The sequence below is a fragment of the Gossypium hirsutum genome, chromosome A13 (genome assembly GCF_007990345.1).
Source record: "Gossypium hirsutum isolate 1008001.06 chromosome A13, Gossypium_hirsutum_v2.1, whole genome shotgun sequence".
NCBI lineage: Eukaryota > Viridiplantae > Streptophyta > Magnoliopsida > Malvales > Malvaceae > Gossypium > Gossypium hirsutum.
Window position 1 is genome coordinate 26,703,012 of NC_053436.1, and position 7,282 is coordinate 26,710,293.

The window sequence follows — 7,282 nt, forward strand, 5'->3', positions numbered from 1 at the left end:
AAGCTAGTTTATCAATCTTCAGGCTATTCATTTGTTGTGCTTGTTGAGTCTTAGAAAACGTACATCAATTTTGAAAACCTACGTAGCCTAGTATAAATATAATCAGAAAATAAAACCATAGCGGAAAAAGAAATTTAAATAACGACCTTATTACAACTTAAAACTGAAAATTAAATCAGAATATAAAATAATAAAAATAAACTAACTCAGAAAAACAAACTTTGCAGATGATGTGGCCACTCCGAATCCCTCACAGCTCCAAGCCCACTATGGTTGGGGATTTCCTCTAGATATGAAAATAAAGGGTGAGTTCGGTAAACTCAGTGTGTAACATAACCCGACCATAGCCCAAAACAGATCAAACCTCAGAGTTAGACTTATCTGGGCCTTGGCCCAGTACAGAAATCAGAACGAAACCCATAGGCCCATAGCAGATACAGAACAAATATATCATGAATGTAGAAATCCCAACCCAGAGCCATCCATAACATCCCCGTACCAGCCTTACACCATGTGGGGAGACTACTCGACCCACCCAACCGCTACACACCACAGAAATTGCAGCGAGGCTGCTAGATATTGTGACGAAGTCACCAGATATAGATATTGTGGCTAGGCCACCAGAACAGATATATATATATATATATGGCGAAGCCACTAGATTGCAGTGAGGCTGCCAGATATTGTGACGAAGTCACCAGAACAGATATATGTGGCGAGGCCACCAGATTGCAGCGAGGCTGCCAGAACGCTTCCTCCATCAATATAGACCCATGTCCTATGCAACAGAAATGATATGTCATGGCATACGTATACAGAAACAGAACATTATGCTTTAAGAAAAAAAATAACCCTAGGGGAAAAATCGTAATTTTGCATGCATAAGGGTATTTCAGTAATTATTACCTATTACTAAGGTTTCATGCTCATTCTAACGTTTACCAAGTAATCATAAGTACTTACCTCGTCTTTTTACCAAAGTGGGCCCGTTGGCCCATTTTTAGCCCATTAAGCCCAAAACTACCATTGTGCACGAAAATGCACACTCTACACTCTAATCATCAAAATGCACCATATTCATTAATAACTGTCTCACGAGTGCTCGCACGCTCGCGAGTTCACAAAATACCAACGTCTCGGTATTTCAGATTTTACCGATTCAGTCTAAGGGAGGGTGTCGTTTACACACCTGGTTGATGACGATTGATGACGATATCTCCGACGCGATAATCCTAAAATCGATCACTAACACTTTAGACTTACGAATTAATGATAACTAACATAAATCCACATCAACTAACCCAATCATCACACAAGTTAGTCATTTACGCACGAGGGGCAAAATAGTCATTTAACACCCTAGGGGCAAAATGGTAATTTTACCCCACAAGGGTATCTCTGTAATTTTACCCTATAGAGGTATTTCAGTATTTCTACCCTACAAGGGTATTTCGGTAATTCTATCCTACAGGGGTATTTTGGTAATTCTACCCTACAGGGGTATTTCAATAATTCTACCCTACAGGGGTATTTTGGTAATTCTACCTTATAGGGGTATTTTGGTAATTCTACAACTTATCCACTTGGGCCTACGGACCCATTGGGACCACATGCCCCATTTTAGCCCATCGCGGCCCGAAATAACCGTCCTACTACTAGAGTAATGAGAAATACACACCTGTTAGGAGACTGCAGTTAATCTGCGCTCCAAACACTCTTAGCTGACGCCCAACCCAAACGAACACGTCACAAAGCGAAAGGGATCAGCCAAGAAGGGTATGCCTACTCTCCTCATGGTTTGCTCTATTTAAAGCTAGCTCTCCATCTACTGTTATGTTAACTTCCCGATGTGAGATCCCTCTATCACCAGAGTTTAAAACCAACACCAACTCTTGCCGTCACAACATAGCAAAATAATCAACCTTTGCGTGCCAAGGGATTCGAACCAAAGTCCTCTCACATGCCAACCACGCCACCACCACTAGGCCATGAACTCATTTGTGTCATAAATCCAACACATTAAACTTTAAAGCGCACCTACTTGCTTCCAGATTTATTGAAAAGAAAAACCAAAATATATTGCAAGAGCCAAGACTTGAACCTTAGGCCCCTTGCTTCCTCTATGGCGTCACTTCCTTGTCCCCTAAGTGGTGCCACCTTGCCACTACACCACACTCCTTTTTGTGTCATCTTTTACCCTTTTACTCTTAAAAGCCCAAACGCCAATTGCATCACCTGTTCATAAAAATAAAATTTCAGAGACTACCACGGATTTAACTTAAGTTTGGGCCTTCCAAAGGCCCACTAACCTACTAAAATATATATATTTTAACCAACCAGAACACACACAAATTTTAAAAATCACAGAAACGCAGAAAACCCGAAAATTGGGGCATTACAATTATGCTTGATTATGGTTTGATTTGTGGAAGTATTTTTTGTAATGAAAATGGCTTTATTTTTAGGCTTGAATTCGATTTGGGTTGAATTACTGCTTAAGTCTTTTTGATAAATAAGCTATATGTTATGGTTGTTTAAAATCTTTATGTTATTTTGAAAGTGTATTTGAATGTATATAGCTTGCAAAGGTATTTTGTGGTTCGGCCATATGTTTATAATGGATGTTAATTATGCTAGGATTGCCATGTGTTTGTTAAGTAAAAATTATGTCATATGCTGGCAATAAATTGATGACCATTATAATTTATACTAGAACATGTGTATATGTGATATCCGGCCACATTGATTTAGTTGAAGTTTTATTTAGACTTTACTGGTGTATAAGGTGATTATATTATGGATGATATGTATATATGTAAAAATGTGTGTGGCTGTATTTTTATACTTGCAAGTTGCTTATAAGTTTGAAAATAGGTACAAATGATCCATGATAGGCGAATAGACTAGATTAATGAGGAGTTTGGTGATGATAAGAATAGGCGTGCTTAAATATTCGGCCATGACATGTTGATGAGCTTTTATATGACTTTATATGTATATATACTTGGTATATTAGTTAGTTAATAATGGAAAAATGTAATGTGATAAATAAAGTGATGGTTAAATGTATGCTAGCTTAAATTATTCGGTTGTTAAATAGTAGGCGTAGCATGTATTGTATGAACATATTGGTCGGTTGCTTAATATGTAATTAATGCTGTGTAGTTTTTATTTTTAGGGTAAAACGCATACCATTATATTTGCATTAATAGCACATTTGACCAAGTTATAATGTATTAGATATGTATGCGTGATTGCATATTAAATTATGTAATATGTTACAATTGGTTTGTTATAAGCCTAAACAGGTGTAGTTATACATGCTTAAATGTCAGATCGAAAATATAGTAAATTTCACATGTTTTGATATTGAGTTGTCATTATGTCCGAAAATTAGTAAGTTGAGTTGGTGAAACATGTTACATCTATTATATGCTAGTTATTTATTAAACCATTGAATAATTACATATTTTCGAATGGATGTAAATAAATATATATATTAAAGTCTAATATACGGTTAATGATGTGACATATGTTATGTATATGCATAAAATGTAAATTCAAACTGTAAAGTGAAATGCTTATTTGCCCGAGCTGTGATATGATCGGTAACGTCTCGTAGCCTAATCCGGCGACGGTTACTAGCTAGGGGTGTTACATCACACACCCATGGGGCAGTCCGAGTGTCACACACTGCCTAGACACACGCCCGTGTGTCTACCCATGTGGACCTTGTTAGGCTATTTTCCAAGCCTTTGGTCACCCTCTATCATCCTCATACTCTTATGGATTATCATAATACATAACAAGGCCTAATTATCCATCCCATATAACCTTGATATATCTCAATACATGTAAACCTCATCTCATCGGTTTTATACATGCTAGGTTATTCCCCTTTATATTAAGGATTTCTATGTCTTACAATACAATTATGATTGGCTCATTACCTTGACTCATTGCCAATTATAACCTAGCCACCCCTTGTGATTTGATCACATTACATATACTTAATTGTGATATGCCATAATTAATTATCACAAGGACATTTGGACATAAACATGCACAAATTTGTAGGTCATAACCTACATCAAAATGAGCCAATTCCCATGGCCATATACAAGTGAAAATGTATACTTATATAAGCCTTCCTGTTGGCTAATCAAATGACACATATCACAAAATAACAAAAGCCCTATACATGCCATTGAAAAAAATAAAATTATCTATATACCAAAGCTAGACAAGATGATAGTGTGTTGATTCTCCAACCGTCTTCCAATCTTTACGAGTCCTCGAGCTCTGTAAGACAGGGAAAAGAGAGGGGTAAGCATTTACATCCTTAGTAAGCCCGAATGACTGGAAAGTAAACTTACCGATTAATTAGCATGCATCCATATTAGGCAATAAAACCAACAAGCATGAAATAGTTTCCCTATCACATGCACTCAATCGACAAGTTAGTTCCATAACAATACACCATGTAATTTGTCTTAGATGAACTCATCATCCAACATTTTCATTTTTATATATCATGTTAATCCCGTTGAGTATCTTAGAAGTCTCGATGGATTATCCATTTACTGTCAAGTCATAAGAGCGATTATCTTAAGTACGCACTCCCGCGAACCTCACATCTTACGGCGGGCTTACGAGTCTTGGCTAAATCCCCTGTAATATCAACTCATAGGGTGATGTCGGGATTACCAGTCCAGGTTAAATCCCTTGTAGCGACAAACACCCGTAATTAGCTCAGATCTGAACTACCAGTGCAGGCTAAATTCAGACTCTAGTCGGATTACCCGTCTGGGCTAAATCCACAATGAACATATATTCTTCGGGAGGCTCGATCACTCAAGGAACACTCATCTGGACTAGATCTTTTCTTTATTTGAGATCAACGGATTACCCGTCTAGGCTAAATCCTTTTTCTACAACACATGTAGGTTCTCAAATCATGTAAGCCGTGGTTTATCCATCGAATTTCCCTTTTACTTCAGTTGGGACATTTATTATCATATCATTATTATTAACATATTTCATGGATTTTCATGCCATCATTATAACCAATTATTATACATTCGTAGCACATGCAATTAGGCATATTAATTGTTTACTTAAAGTTATTCAAACTTACCTGGTATTCGTTTCGGTTTCGCGTTTCGGTTATCCCAAAACCTTTTGTTTTCCTTAATCGACCTCCGGAATTTGTTCCTCGGGGTCTATAACAATAAAAATAAATCATCAATATTTCATATTACTCTTCTCGGGCCCAAATTTCTCCCCTAAACAAAATGACCGTTTTGCCCCTAACCTTTCACATTATTTATGATTTAGTCCCTAGGCTTGTAAAATGAAATGCATGAATTTTATACATTACCCAAGCCTAGGCGACTGTCCTTTCCTCTTATGGCAGCCCACATTTTTCCATTATTTCACATTTCTACCACATATTTTACACCTTTTGCAAAAAGGTCCTTTTAGGGGTTTTTCATGAAAATCACCTAGAAAAAGATGTTTAACACACATCCAACTTTCATATTCATCCATAAAACATCAAAGAATAAACATGTCACACATGGTTCACTTTACATACATGAACCCTAACTCAAAATATGGGTAGAAATGGAGAGAGTAAGTTACCGGGATTTCAAAAATACGAAGAACATTAAAAACGGGGCTAGAAAGCACTTACTATTGAGCTTGTAAAGCTTGAAAACCCTAGCCATGGAGAACCCCAATTTTTGGCAGCAACATGGAGAGAATGGGCAGATTTTTTGGCTTATTTTCCCATTTTATTTCATTAATTAGCCAAATGACCAAAATGCCCTTAAGCCCTTTCTTTCAAATTTTATCCATACATGCCCATTTGTGTCCAAAAACTTATAAATTGGGAAAATTACTCTTTAAGGACTTCTAATTAATAATCTAAAGCAATTTCATGCAAATTTCTTTTAGAATCCAAGTTTTGCACTTAATTCAATTTGGTCCTTATTTTCCAATTGGACACCTTACTCATAGAATTTCCTCATGAAACTCTAGCACATGCATATTTTCATATTCTAGACCTCATAATAATCATAAAAAAATATTTCAATGTTAGATTTGTGGTCTCGAAACCACTATTTTTACTAGGCCCTATTTTGGGATGTTACAAAGTTCGTGTAACTTGAATGTATACTTTTAAATCTTATAATTTATGCTCTTTGATGTTACAAGATTTTGATAGTCATGGTCTAATAATTCATGATATATGAATGAAATGATGAAAAGAGGACTAAAAGTCTCGGTTGAATGAAAAGGATGTCTGATGGATTTTCCTAAAAAGGAATTGACGGTAAAAGGATCTAGCCTAGACGGGTATTCCTTAGGTGATCTAGCATCCCGGAGAATATGTGTTTAAATGGATTTATCCCAGACGGGTAATTCGACCAGGATTTAAATTTAACCTGGACTAGTAATTCAGATCTGAGCTCATTAGAGTAATTATCGTTGCAAGGGATTTAGCCTGGACTGGTAACCCCGACATTGCTCTATGAGTTTATACTACGGGGGATTTAGCTTGGACTGGTAATCCCACCGTAAGGATTGAGGTTCACGGGAGTGTGCTCGTTGAAAAGGTTACTAATATGAATTGACAATAAATAATTTAGTATATTATAAGTGTACTAAGGAATATCCATCGAGAATCCGAGGAATTCTATGGGATTAATATGAGAAATGGAATTGGAATGCTTGTAATGATGAGAACATCTATGACCATTATTATCATGTATTGTTATGTGACTAACTTGTATGATTAAGTATATATGCCATGAGAATTAACGATGTTCATATTAAGCTCTACTGTGTAATCGAGTATGGGATCCATGAAATGGTGAGTTCATGACTAGTTGAAAATGATATTATGATAGTGATCATTATATTGCACTAAAATAGTTTTGGACAGCAGTAGTCATCCGACTTTGAAGATCCACCAAAAATGGTGGAAATCGAACTAGAGGTTGAATTAAATATGAAATTAAATCTTATTGAGTCTAGTTTCATATAAAGGAAACATTGTAAGCAAAGGAATTTCATATTATGAGATATTTTAATTTTTGTGAGATAGGGTCAAAATGAGTTTGGAATCCCCTATTCTGACTTGGGAAAATCACTAGAAATTGTACAAAAATAATTATGGGTTAGAATTCATATGACTAAGTCCTTAATTATCTGTTTTCAAGAGAAACAGACAGGAACATTATCCGAATCCCGTACTAAGAGATAAATTAATTTTATT